Source organism: Melanerpes formicivorus, unplaced genomic scaffold, assembly GCF_026170545.1.
Source record: "Melanerpes formicivorus ecotype bairdi unplaced genomic scaffold, bMelFor1.0.p_v2 SCAF_63, whole genome shotgun sequence".
NCBI classification, from domain to species: Eukaryota; Metazoa; Chordata; class Aves; order Piciformes; family Picidae; genus Melanerpes; species Melanerpes formicivorus.
Genome location: NW_027142415.1, coordinates 2,616,228 through 2,630,713, shown reverse-complemented (window position 1 = coordinate 2,630,713; position 14,486 = coordinate 2,616,228). Strand labels below are relative to the sequence as shown.

General features: G+C 43.0%; 1 long non-coding RNA gene across 2 annotated transcripts; it reads right to left on the bottom strand.

Moving 5' to 3' along the window:
- Positions 1 to 1,200: 1,200 nt before the first annotated feature.
- On the bottom strand, positions 1,201 to 9,489 carry LOC137453254 (uncharacterized). Of its 2 annotated transcripts, XR_010990308.1 has the most exons (4): positions 9,287 to 9,489; positions 3,991 to 4,122; positions 2,979 to 3,165; positions 1,201 to 1,914 (listed from the first exon to the last, which is right to left on the bottom strand). It is a non-coding gene; the product is annotated as an uncharacterized lncRNA (long non-coding RNA). The 2 variants fall into 2 exon arrangements; XR_010990309.1 differs by lacking the exon at positions 3,991 to 4,122.
- Between the last annotated feature and the right edge of the window lie 4,997 nt (positions 9,490 to 14,486).

The following is a 14,486-nucleotide window of genomic DNA, read 5'->3' as shown; positions in this document are numbered from 1 at the left end:
CTGTGCCCCAGTGCTACACTTAGGACAGGACTGACTCCTATTAACAACATGCAGCTTTTAATATCAGCTGTATAAAGAGTTAAGCACAGTACCACTTGTTGGTGAGTTCCTCAGCTGAAGAAAGATTATGTAAGTGATCCTTTCAGAAAGTATCAAACATGGAGTGGAGATGGAGACTACATCTAGAGATACTGGCTTGATGGCCGTACCCAGAGAGTGGCTGTCAATGGCTCCATGTCCCAGTGGAGGCCAGTGACAAGCGGAGTCCCTTAGGGATCAGTCCTGGGACCTGTCTTGTTCAACATCTTTGTGGGTGACATGGACAGTGGCATTGAGTGCACCCTCAGCAAGTTTGCTGATGACACCAAGCTGTGTGGTGCAGCAGACAGGCTGGAGGGAAGGGAGGCCATCCAGAGGGACCTTGACAGGCTGGAGAGGTGGGCACAGGCCAACCTCATGAAGTTCAATAAGAGCAAGTGCAGGGTCCTGCATCTGGGTTGAGGCAATCCCAGGCACAAATACAGGCTGGGCAGTGACTGGCTGGAAAGCAGCCCTGAGGAGAGAGACTTGGGGGTGCTGGTGGACAAAATGCTCAACATGAGCTCTCAATGTGCACTTGCAGCCCGCAAAGCCAATCAGATCCTGGGCTGCATCAGGAGAAGTGTGGCTAGCAGGTCGAGGGAGGTGATCCTCCCCCTCTACTCAGCCCTGGTGAGACCCCACCTGGAGTACTGTGTCCAGTTCTGGAGCCCCTATTACAAGAGGGATGTGGAGGTGCTGGAACGTGTCCAGAGAAGGGCCACAAGGATGAGCAGAGGGCTGGAGCACCTCTCCTATGAGGACAGACTGAAGGAGTTGGGGCTGTTCTGTCTGGAGAAGAGAAGGCTCCCAGGTGACCTCATTGTGGCCTTCCAGTATCTGAAGGGGGCCTACAGGAAGGCTGGGGAGGGACTGCTCAGGATCTCAGGTAGTGATAGGACTAGGGGGAATGGAATGAAGCTGGAGGTGGGGAGATTCAGGCTAGATGTGAGGAGGAGGTTCTTCCCCATGAGAGTGGTGAAACCCTGGAATGGGTTGTCCAGGGAGGTGGTCAAGGCCCCGTCCTTGGGGGTGTTTAAGAGCAGGCTGGATGAGGCTCTGTCCAGCCTGATCTAGTGTGGGGTGTCCCTGTCCATGGCAGGGGGGTTGGAACTAGATGATCCTTGTGGTGCCTTCCAACCCTGAATGAAACTATGAAACTGAAACTATAAAGCACCACCAACAAAAAGCTTCAGCACCATCCCCTTCAACCTACTGCTTGCCTTCTATTTTGGCAAGTTACTTGCCAATGAAGGCATAATTTGAGATGCTTATTTATCATCCTCAAGCCTTTTGTGGTAGTAATAATTGAAATAAATTTGAAACCCCTCTGACTTCCAAATTTTTGAGTTCCTCTCTGATGACATTTTCAAGGAAAATAAGTGCGAATTTGCTCAGGTTCCTCACAGCTAATTGAAATAGTCACTTCTGCTGCCAGTTCTCTCTGAGCAGTCCACTCTCCTCTATGACTGGGATCTAGGGAGGGCAGCAGAACAGGCTGGCAAGATGGCAGCAGAACAGGCTGGCAAGATTTCAGCAGCAGCTCATAGGTGCAGAGAATGTGCCTTTTAAAAGGCTACCCAGTCCTATGGTTTCAGAAAGATTGAGTAGAAAAGTTAAGAAATAGCTAATCAGCTATTTTTCAATGTGGGCACACACACACACACATGAGAAATACATTATACACATGATCTAAGAAAAAGGCAATATCCTGATATGTACAGATGCACAACAGAAAGATGCAAGCTGCTTCTCCAGAATAAAAGCCAGGCCTCAGGAGATCTCTCTTCAAGGCAAGTTGTGTTTAGACTTCAGATCTGGGAGCTCCAAGAGACTCTGAAAAGAAACTGATTTAAATCAGGTTTATAGCCTAATGAATGGTGAAATGCAATAAAATGAATTCCCACATTCTACTGAGTTCTTTGGAACTGAAACTAGCATTTTCACAACAAATCCTCACCAACTGACAGTGTTACTGATGTTTTATTTTCTTTAAACTTCTCAAAAAAAGGTCTCAAGTAGTCAAGGTCAGCTGAATGTGCTTCAGTTTTCAGTGATAATAAAGCACAGTAGCACAGGAAAAAACAGTTAAGAAGCTTTAGCCTCATTGTCTGGAGGGAAATGAAATATTTTCATTTCAAGCTGCACATCACACAGCTCCTCTTTTCTCATAGCACTGATAGGCTGCCACAGCCTGTAACAAACTTCTTGACTGGTATTCACTAGATTATTCCCGAAAGGCAAAGTCACAGTTACTAAGTTTCTGGCTTAGCTTGTCAAGGTCAGTGTATGGAATGATAAGAGTTAAAAGAATGCCTTTTAAACTTAGGCAGGAGTTTACAGTAATTGTCCACATAATTTTGTCTCTTGATGTATGTGCAGTGAGGTCCTCCTGGGTTTCATTTATCTAGCTACAAATGCTAGATAAGCAGAGAGAATATGGCTGTGATTTAATCTGGACACAGCATTCTTCACCGTCTCACAGGTTTAGTTTTCAATGTGCATTTGGAAGCAGGAGTTGATTTGCAGAATTGCTGACAGTATTTCAAACTGTGCTTGGAAATGTTGAATTATTTCCAAAGGTAAAATGCTGTATTTGCTATCTGATGCTCAGACAAAAGTGGAACCGTGCACTTGTGGGGTTTTGCATTTCGCTGGGAGATTGAACATCATCTTGGTGAGAAAGACTGTTGCATGACTGCCTTTCCAACATCTTACAGCTGAGGGAAGTCTTTTAACCTTCTTGCTAAAGCTCAGTTTAGAAAAATAAATAATAAAAAAATTCTGAAGCTTTTAGGCTTATGAACTGGAAGTTATTAATTTAAAATGTTAGTGAGGCAAAACTCAAGTAACCCCTCAATTAGCTTATTATCTTGCAAGGTCTGAGCACAAATAATTACCTGCCCATCTTCATAAAGCTTCACAAGAGGTTATTCTTCAAGTCAGCAATTGCAGAACTCACCAGTCTTTAACCTGGGGCTATTTGACATCCCAGTATCTTCATGAGCAGTGCTGTGAATCATTTTCTTGCACTCTGCAATAACAGTTTCCTCTGTTCAGCTTGCAGAAGTCTGGCAATTACCAGTTCTGAGACAGGTCAAGAATAGAATAGAGTAGAATAGAATAAACCAGGTTGGAAGAGACCTTCGAGATCATCGTGTCCAACCTATCACCCAACACCATCTAATCAACTAAACCATGGCACCAAGCACCCTATCAAGTCACCTCCTAAACACCTCCAGTGATGGCATCTCCACCACCTCCCCAGGCAGCCCATTTCAATGGTCAATCACTCTCTCTATGAAGAATTTCTTCCTAACATCCAGTCTAAACCTCCCCTGGCTTAGGCTGGAGCTATTTAAATCTTTCATGGTACAATTCTCAGTCTTCCCTCACCAGGAAAACATAAAACATTGTAAAACTTTTTGGGTATTGTGAAATGTTTGGAATTCATAAAGAACAGATCTCTTCCATATCCCTCAACTCATCCCTTGTGCTCCAGGAGATGCTGTTCTTCCACAGCCTTCTTCCCCCTCCCTAGGAACCATAGCTCCCCTACTGTGCAGGAGTTCCAACTGAGACCTGGAGCTTGGGGTCTAAGGGATCACTGCCAACAGGGAACTCTTTCTTAAAGCTTTTCCAGAGAGGCTGTATAGGTAGCAACAGCACAGACCTGGGCATGAAGCCAAGGGAGCAAAACTAGATATGCTCATATCACTACATATTTATTTTCACATCACATATGCTTAGAATCACAACCACCTCTTCATCTCATACTAGAGCAGCAGGCAAGCCCCATAGCAGTCCCATAAACTCTTAAAGGAGTTTTGGCCACTGATAGTCCATCTTTGCTGTGGTTTAGTAAAAATAATTAGTTTGGAATGTGGATTCTTTTTTCTACAACATACTTACAAATACATGTAACAACACTTTTCTCTTATGAGCTCCATTGGTCTTCTCTCATTCCTATTTTCATCCACCATAGTGGAACATACAGCAAGTGTAAACAGGCAAGCTCTCTTTACAGGCTGTTGCTATGGCTCTCTGTAAGTATGAAATGCAGTTTGTGAGAATTCCTGGTGCATCAGACCTTGAGTAAAGCCTGAGCCAGCTTCCCAAGGGATACCAGTTTATGGATGTCCCCTCAGATAGACTAGATGATGCAAAACAAGCAAGTGAAAATGACAAGGAGCTAAAGGCAGGATGACATTTCAAAGTGATACTCTCCTCTTTGTGATTACCATTTGTGCTGACTGAAATGCATGACATTTTTAAGGCATGCATTACAATGTATGACACAGACAAATCTTTATTGATTTGTCTATATTGATCCCTGTAAAAGCAAAAGGCAAATCAGTCGCTGAGGTTGCACACATCTCCCTTGGAACAAGCAAAGAAGACCACAAGTAAACCATGCTGAAATGTCTGTGATACAAAATACTGTGCACAGCACCTTCAAAGACAAATTCAATGCAAGCCTTCCACCTTAAGAAAAAAAAGTATTATGCCATTTAAGTAGCTAAAAGTGCACCTAGGAGTCCCAGCTCTGCACATATAAGGGTCTCCTTGAATTAAAAGTGGCCCTTAGAGGCCTAGCTTTAAATTAGTCCTTGAACCTGGGACAGTGTTAATGATGAAACTAGCTAGAGTAGGCAAGGTGGATGACACTTGAGAGAGCTGCTGGAAAGATTATTCTTTCAAAGCCAATATCCTTTCAGTTAGCTTTATGCTGTGCTTGTGCATCCAATTCAAGTACTGGTCTTTTTTTCCCCCCTTCTCTTCTCCACATGCAGACAGCCAAATCAGCACAGCAGATATCTAATGGCCACATGGCAGTAAGTTTTAAAATGAATTTATGGTAACTGTTTCCCACAGAATGTTTCAAATTGAGCTCCGATAACAAGTAAAAAACACCAGTGTTCTTAATAAGTTTTAAAATAAAGTTTATTTTCAAGCATGAACTCTTTTAGGTTACTCTGCTCTTCGAGGCCATTCAGAGCTCTGATTTGAATGGGCAAAAAGCACCTGCTCTGTAGTCGAGGGGTCTGTCATGTCCTATTGCTCATCATGCTAATGGCTGTTTAACAGCTCTCTTCAGCCTGTTCAAGCTGGAACACCCTCAAACTGGAAGTAGAGCAAACCAATCTGGTTAAGCTCAGTCTAATTTACCTGAACCTGAGCAGCTGGAACTGTAATCTTCCAAGTTTGCCTAATCTGGTATTGTCCGTTGCTTGTTGACATTCCTGTGAGTTTTTATGAAACAAAAAAAAATTCTTAATTGCTTGATTTCTAAAAGTATGACCCAAATGACAGGTTCTCCTGTACCGTGAGAGATACTGAAGAAAGTAATGACTTGCTGTAGTTTTCACAGGATTCTGGTGTTTCCCTCCCAGTTTGGTTAGAACTGCTGCTGGAGCAGGCTTGCATCACAGTTCAGTGGCCAGCTGGTGACTGAAATGCTATCTATGCTGCAACTGCAATTGCAGCTGTCAGCACCTTGGTGTAGTTTGTGAAATGTAATCAGGCTATTTTTTATTTTATATCAGTGGTTTTGTCCAGTTCTGGGCCCCTCAATTTAAGAAGGATATTGAGACTATTGAACATGTCCAGAGAAGGGCAACGAGGCTGGGGAGAGGCCTTGAGCACAAGCCCTACCAGGAGAGGCAGAGGGAACTGGGATTGTTTAGCCTGGAGAAGAGGAGGCTTAGGGGAGACCTTATTGCTGTCTACTACTACCTGAAGGGTGGTTGTAGCCAGGAGGAAGTTGGTCTCGTCTCCCAGGCAACATAACAAGAGAACACAGTCTCAAGCTGCACCAGGGGAAGTTTAGGCTCGAGGTGAAGAGAAAGTTCTTCCCAGAGAGAGTTGTTAGCCATTGGAATGGGCTGCCCAGGGAGGTGGTGGAGTCACTGTCCCTGGAGGTGTTCAAGAGGGGATTGGATGTGGCACTTGGTGCCATGGTTTAGTAGTCATGAGGTCTGTGGTGACAGGCTGGACTTGATGATCTTTGAGGTCTCTTCCAACCTTATTGATTCTATGATTGTCTAGTCTGCTTATTCTTCCCCACATATGTTGGCCATTGGGGGCATATGCAAAGGAAAAAACCCAAACCACAATACAAAAAAAAGACAAAGCTGCAACTGGTAGTTTTCTGTATCTTGCAGATGTAAGAACTACACACAAAGCATCCAGACTTCACAGTTTTGGAAGATTCTGTTTGAGGTTTGCACACATTTGGTGCCTTATCCTGAAACTTTAATGTAGGCTCAGCAGTATATATCACTTCCTCCTCTCCCTTTCTCTAGATCCTGAACTCAACTCTACAAATTAGTACTTCTTTTGTTTCCTTATTTAGCATTAAGGTCTGTCACTGAGTGTTGAGGAAGGCTATGGTGCTCCTTTGTTAATGACAAGAATTGTGAACCAGAATTTGTACTGTAAAGCTGTGTGCTAAACTCTTTTACCAAGCCAGTCACTAGGATATTCCACTTACAAATTTAGTTATACTACTAAACAAACTCCATAAACATAAAACACTTTTCTCCTTGTGAAGAAACAAAGCTTCCCCCTCATGTTACCATTCAGAAACTGCTATCTTCTAGTTCTCTTCAGCTGGGTGCTGCTCATTCATCTAGTTCCATAAACTGTCTCCTCATCAAGCTTGTACACTTAGAGATTTTCTGCCCTTCTTTTAGCTTTGCAGTTTCTCTAACTCTTCAATTTCTCTAACTTTTCCAAATCTTTGTTTCTCAAGATACTGTTTCCTAGTTAGTGAACATTTTTATTGCAGTTTATTTTATTCTGACCCTGACTAAAGCAGATCTCAGTCTTAGTAACTGCATCACACAGGCTAGTTTCTTCCTTTTCATGACTGTTCATCAGACCATTCCAAATCCAGCTGGCTTAAAACCACTAAATCTTCAAAAAAGGGGTTGTTAATGTTATGATTATTGCTGTAAAAGCTGTATTTTTAAGAGGATAATTAAAATGGAATGATAAAGTTAGGACTAAATCTGGTTTGTGTAGAAGCCTGCTCCTGCAGGTATTGTGGAAGCAAAATGAAAGGTTTGTTTGTGCAACAATTTTAACACTATGCTAGAAGCAAAGCCAAAATGCAAATGCACTCAAGCATGCAGCTAGGGTAACCATCAACAAATTACAGAACAAAAACCCAATGTTTCTCTATTTCATAGGCATAAGATTTCTGTTAAAATTGACAGTAATGTGATGTTAGGACTGTAGTTTCTGTGGACAAAGGAGAAAAAAAAAAAACCCAACACAAAATGAGTATAACCTGATGGTAGCAGTTTGTGACTAAGGCTAAACCAAGATCATGTCACTTGAAAAGAGAAAACTCGCTCTTGCATTGTGTACACAGTTGCCAGGTGACCACAAAGCACAGAGATCTCCTGTTGAAGGCTCAAGGGTGGGGAAGGCGACAGATCTCACATGCAGGCCCTAACCAGTTACGCAGGATGATTTCTATGAAGTCTTTTTTTATCCTTGTTGGGAGGTGATGAGGCTCTACTTAACATCCTTAGGTTAGCGCTACCAAAACCAGCATTAAGCATGTGGTCAGTACCCCCTGCTCCTTCCCCTAGTAATATGGTTAGCATAACCAACACCATAAGGCAAGCAGCTGTTTTCTGTGACCAGCCAGGTCATGTATGCATTCCTTTTCCCTTATTATCAGGCCCTGAAGGTCCTGTGAATCAAGCAGACAAACCAAACAGATTTCTTCTTCTCCTCTCTATCAGCCCCAAGGTTACTGGGCGCCAGCTGATGACTCCCTTTCTTACTAGCCTTGAAGGTGCCAGGCACATAGCCAGCCTTGTGTTGATGACCCTGAGAGAAGCAGCATAAACATCACACACAGCACTGCCTGTAAAATCCAGCAGTTACAAATCTTAAGTGGGGGACTTAGACCAGAACTGCTGCTGGACAACAAGGCCCAGGACTTGCTGGTGACCCTGGACACCTCCACTGTTGTCTGCCTCCTCCTAGGACTGCAGGAAGAACTCACATTCCTTTAGATGATTTTTGAGTCTAGCTTATGATAGTTGTGCCAATACAGCAAATCATGTGTTAAGATTTGGCCTGAGCTGCAGTGGGTCCAGCTGATTAGAAGCTATAACTGAAGTTGTTCTGTAAGTGCTGCATTATGCTACTTAAAAATAGTGTTGCATTGATCCTGCTTGTAGAACCCTGTGCCATACTATTTATCCTGATATGCAAGTAAATAAAGTTTTAATTGTGACTACAGCATTCTGCCCAGAGTCTCTAAAAGAACATCTCTTACTTTTAGTTTTGGATGCATCAGGACTGCACGCATAAACCCAGTTAGTACCAACTCCTTGTGTCTCTGTACTACACAGCAGGGATGCCAAGGCTTAATGGAGGCCTTTCTGACTGGACTCAATCACCCACTTTCTTTCAAGCTCAGGGGACTGCAGACCAGTCACCTCCTGTATCATGCACGTGATGCAAGTTCAGCACCTTCCCCCAAATACCAGACTTGATGTATCTCGTAGAAGGTGAACAAGTGTTCACCATGCAAGCAACCTGTGAAGATGCCATAATCAGTTTCTGTTATCAGCCCTCAGTCAGCTCAGTTCTCCTGGAAAATGCTGTTTTCACTGTCAGTGTAAAATAAAACAAAGGAGCAGGAGACTTTACTCCTCTCTCTGCAAGGTGTGGCAGCAATGGAAAAGGCTGGTGTCATCCACATCCTGCCCCAAGCTGCCAAATCTGTTATGCTAACAGTTGAGCCTTCCAGATTTAGTGAGCGTAAGACTCCAGCTTCTGACTCTTCCTGAGTGACAGGACAGCTGGAGAAGTTAAAGACATCTGACAAAGGCATTTTGAGTCACCCTACTACCTAAAGCATAGAATCAGTGGGATTTTAATCAGAGTCTAGCACTTTAAATACCCGCTTGAGATAACTCATGTAAGCTAGATGCTGCCATGCTTACTCACTAGCACAGGGGGCTGCAGAAAAGGATGCAACATAGAGGAAGTTAATATAAAGGGGGGGTAGGCAGACATGCTTTTACAAAAGAGTTGGGTTAAGACACCAGATTTTGGCTACTGACATGCTAGAAGTGGCATGCTATGCCCAGATCTTTAAGACCCAGTTTCCCAAGCATTCTGCCAGAGATCTAAACTTGGATGCAATGCTCATCTGTGTATTGAAGGGTTCCAACAGTACCTGCCTTGCAGATCCAGACGAAGCAGCACTCTGCTGATCCACATGAAGCAGTTCTCATTCTTCTTTCTTGATGTAATCTATGCTTGCTGTGGTTTCTGCTCATCCCTGAGCAGCTATTGATGAGAACAAGGCGACCATTTGCCAGTACAAAGCTGTCTACACCAACTCAAACACGGTGCACAACTCTCACCTCAAAACCATTTTTGTCCCGGTGAAAAATGAACTGTGCTAGAAAATGCTGCTATTAAATACTGAAGTATTACTACATGTGAGACAGTGGGTGTATGCTGCTCTACTAGTTAGATACTGATCTGGGACTGGTTAAGAGCACAGAGATATTGCTGTGAATCAACTGTTTACTCAACACTTGTTTTAAGCTTATACATAGGCGTTGATAGACAATGTTAATTTACCTTCAGTGTGACTGGGGGGAGCACACCAGGCACTCACAACAGAAGAGTTTCATTATTTTAATTATAATTATTTTTTAAGCAAAGAATAAAATTGTTGCAGTGTAAATAAGTAAAGGACCAACCCTTAAACCCAAGGATTTACAGTGCAGATGGCCGGAGTCAGAGGCTGGCAGGCGCTGTGTATGCCTGACCAGTTCTGTGTACTGTTGTATCTATTTTCTAAAGAGAAAGCTTCTAGGGCAAGCTGTCAGAGCAGTGGTAAAAATGAAAAGAAACATTCTATCTAGCCCTGCCACCTGTTTACCCTTTGTTTTTTCACTAGGAAATCACAAGATCTGGGACTCTTGTTTAATACCACTTTGAGTTCAAGGCTCTGTCAGAGCAAGAATTACTCCTGAAGTAAGCTCAATAGTCCTGAGGAGCCCACTGGGGGAAAAAAAAAGCAACTTGTCAGCTCTAGGCAACTCTGTAAGTTTGATAGTTCAATAGTTATGGAGGTAAAGCAAGAAGAGGTGGCAACCTCTGCTGTTTTGCAAATAGGCAGTGTTTTATACCACAACATCACAGAAGTACAGTTTTGTTTTGCATGAGCATTATCTAATGAAAATCCCTCACCTCTCAGAAAATACAACTTACTGGCTGGATTGTGTCTAACAGGCACTCAGCCTTTCTTGGGTGCCTTCGTTTCACAGTGACTGGGAAAAAACACTCAGCTTCTCCCCAAGTCTGAGAGCACTTGCTTTACACTGCCTGCCTTAATCACACCAAAACTCCCTTCTACCCAAAACACAAGGAGAATATATCAGGTTTACTCCCAATGCTGAGTTTAAATGACAAACCTCCAAATAAGAGTTGAAAACCAGAGCCTGCTTGATTTTGGGGCAGTAGTGGAATGTGTGCTGGCCAAATACACCACAACATTTGCTGTTTGATTTTTTTATTGTTAATGACTTAACACATCAGTATCTTAGCATCATCATTCGATGCACTCTGAGAAACATTTATAGGCAGATGGACTGCAAGGAATGTGCACAAGGAAAGCCAGCTCATGCTGGAGGGAGGAACACATAGTTCTGGCCTACTAAAAATAAAGAGAAAGCATTAACACACCATATGCTGCTGTGCAACAGCAAATAGTGTTATTTAGAGTGTTCCAATGAAAGCTAATGATGGCAAAAATTTAGACCTACTAAATAAAGCCAACGAAGGTGACTAAAGTCGGCCACGTGCTTCACTGCATCAAATAAAAGTGAGTTTTATCCAACAATTCAGTACCTTTCAGCTTACACAAGCCTTAGAACAGCACATACCCAGTGAAAGAGTTTTCCTTGTTGGCAGATTTACTAACCATGCCAGACAGGAGCTGAAATGCAAATGGTGAAGCAAATTTTGCTTTGTACACAGCTCCTGACTATTTTTACTTAAATGACTGACTCGTGTTGCACGTCACTTGTAGTGTTTATGGAGCAGATCCTGGTTTAGCCTCTGTGTTACAGAATTACAGAATCATTTCAGTTGGACAAGACCTTTATGGTCATAAAGTCCAATTGTTCTCTAACTCTACCAAGGCTGGTGCTAAACCATGTCCCTCAGCACCGCATCATTGCAGCTTTTAAACACCTCCATGGATGAGGATTCAACCAGCTTCCCTGGGCAGCCTGTTGCAGTCTTTGAGAATCTTTCCAGTGAAGAATTTTCTTCCAGTATCCAACCTAAATATCCCCTGGTGCAACCTGAGGCTGTCTCCTCTCATCCTACCATTTGTTACTAGTGAGAAGAGGCCAACAGCCACCTCCCTCCCTCCATTCAGGTAGTTGGAGAGAGTGATGTCTTCCCTCATCCTCTTTTTCTCAGACTAGACAACAGGAGTTCCCTCAGCTGCTCCTCACCATCCCTGTTCTTCAGACCCTTCACCAGCTTTATTAACCCTTCTCTGGACATGTTCCAGCATCTCAATGTCTTTCTTGTAGTGAAGGCCCCAAAACTGACTCCAGTGCTCAAGGTGTGGCCTTACCAGTGCTGAGTACAAGGGGACAATCACTCCCCTGGTCTTGCTTGCCACACTATTCCTGATATGGGCCAGAATGCTGTTTGCCTTCTTGGCCAGTGCTACTGTGAAGATGCACATTCTCTCTCAAGCTGTATGAGCAAAGCACATCATTTACCCATGTAATTTCAACTCAAGTAGTGTTCATTTTCACCACAGGCAACAAGGATGAGAGAACATGGATGAGAGAACACGGGCACCTCTGTGTGCATGTGAACAAACCAACAAGCATTTTTCCCCCCCCCCATAACTTTAAACTGAAGATAACAATTAACATATGGCATTAATTACATTGAATTTCTCTTTCCCAAGATTAAGGGTGCTATAACTTCCTAAAAAAGAAATGAAGTTGTGAAGGAAGAGTCAGAGTACTGATAGCCAGTGAAGGTAAGGATAACCTACGGACAGCTGATCAAAATTAATGTATCAAGAGGCATAATAAAAGCCTGTATTATTTGGAGAAGGCTACAGCTAGGGGGATATCAAATACTTCCTCATTCTTCTATTAACTACTAAAGCACCATAATGTCACTAACATGGAAAGCACACTGAAATCTGCCTTCTTCAGATATTAATTAGGAGACTTTGGGCGTGTTTGCATGTTTTTCTAGGAAAGTAAATGCACACAGTTTCTGTCCTGTGGCCACATTTCCTGCTCTAAATCAAAGAAAAAAGACTTTTCTCGATATACCCATGATTAAATTGCAGTTAAAACCTCCCCACCATCATCAGCTCACACACTGGAAAGCCATGAGCCAATCAAGACTTTTGATTACTAATGGAACAGATGCACTACAGGGATTGCTGACAGTAGAAAACCCATGATGGCAAACACCCATGGCAAAGGAGCCTGGCTAGCTCCATCCTCTTGATCATTGTAGCTGCCAGACAGATATGTCATCTTGATACTATTTATATATACATGCTCTCATTTATGAGAAAGACATTAAATATTCCACCTGAAATAGCTCAGAGAAACCAGGTTTAAAGTAAGGAATTCCAGAGAGTAGTAATGTAAATCACTAACAGATATTCGTAGCTATTTAAACCAAAATATGTCTTAGAAGTCCATCCAGCTGGCAATTACAGGTGGATACCAGAATACTCCTCAGGGTCAAGGGTACATAAGTAAGGGTGAGGAGAAACTGGGATTTTGTTAATAACACTAAACTCCTCAAAACAATCACCAAATGCTTCCTTTACCATGAAGTAAAACTTGTTTGCATCTTGAATACTGTGTCCAGATCTGGGCCCCTCAATTTAAGAAGGATATTGAGACTCTTGAACGTGTCCAGAGAAGGGCAACGAGGCTGGGGAGAGGCCTCGAACACAGCCCTATGAGGAGAGGCTGAGGGAGCTGGGGTTGTTTAGCCTGGAGAAGAGGAGGCTCAGGGGAGACCTTATTGCTCTCTACAACTACCTGCAGGGAGGTTGAAGCCAGGAGGGGGTTGGTCTCTTCTCCCAGGCAACCAGCACCAGAACAAGAGGACACAGTCTCAAGCTGTGCCAGGGGAAGATTAGGCTGGAGGTGAGGAGAAAGTTCTTCACAGACAGAGTCGTTCGCCATTGGAACGTGTTGCCCAGGGAGGTGGTGGAGTCCCTGTCCCTGGAGGTGTTCAAAAAGGGATTGGATGTGGCACTTGAAGCCATGGACTAGTAGTCATAAGGTGTTGGGTGACAGGTTGGGCTTGATGATCGTTGAGGTCTTTTCCAACCTCATTGATTCTATGATTCTATGAAAGCCAGGGAGAACTCTGGAGATAGGGCAAGTGAAGAGATCATTACTGGCACATCTGAACACCTTATTAGTTAAACTGCTTTTCAGTTTAGTTATTATCTCAGTCAGGAAATACAGCCTGCCTAAAGCAGGCATCAGAAACAAGTTTCTAGTATCCTTCACTTTGTAACTGAACTGCAACAATAAATGTCATCCATTGCTCGGGAACACTAAAGAAGTTTTAAAGCAAACCTGAATGTTCCCAGGCTTATAAATTCAGCTTTCATTTACTGAAAACATGCAGTGAGATGTTCCTGAGAGATGCTAGAGGCACTGCAAAGTGAAGTTAGCCATTTTGATTTAGACAAACTAAAATTTGTGTCAAAATAATAAAGAGTAACTCTTCACATCTTGAATACTGAAAAGCGAATAAGAGAGGAGGGGACTGGAAGTAGCACACAGAGGAGCAGCTTTAGTAATGGTTGCCATGCTGTTGCACCATTGGATGGTGAAGGCTGCAAGTCAAGCAGTGTTTCTAAGGAGAGGTAATACCTTTTATTAGACTAACTAATATAGCTGGAAAAAGACCTGATGTGCATCTAGGCACATAAGCCCTCTGAGGTCACTGTGTGACCAAAAGCTTGCATGACAGGCTGCCCCATTATAAGCCAGTCTAATAAAAGATAATTACCTCCCTCCAGAAGCTTCATCTGATATATTTTATTATAGGCCATGCAGGCTCTGCAAAGATACAGTAATGAAAACACAGGATGCTGGTTAGTGAGAGTTGTGTACCTTCACAATACATAATTTCAAGACTTAGCACTTCAAAATGTCACTTTGCCAAGCAAGCAAACAGCCCTCACATACAGGAAGATAGTACATTCAGGAAACTCCCTAGATTGAGGCAACAGCACCTCACTTGTTTATTTTAAGCTTGCAGTGCAATGCTGTGGAAAAAGGCAGCAGGAGGAAATCCAATCCCTGGGAACAGGGAAGAACTTCATTATCACAGTGGTATTT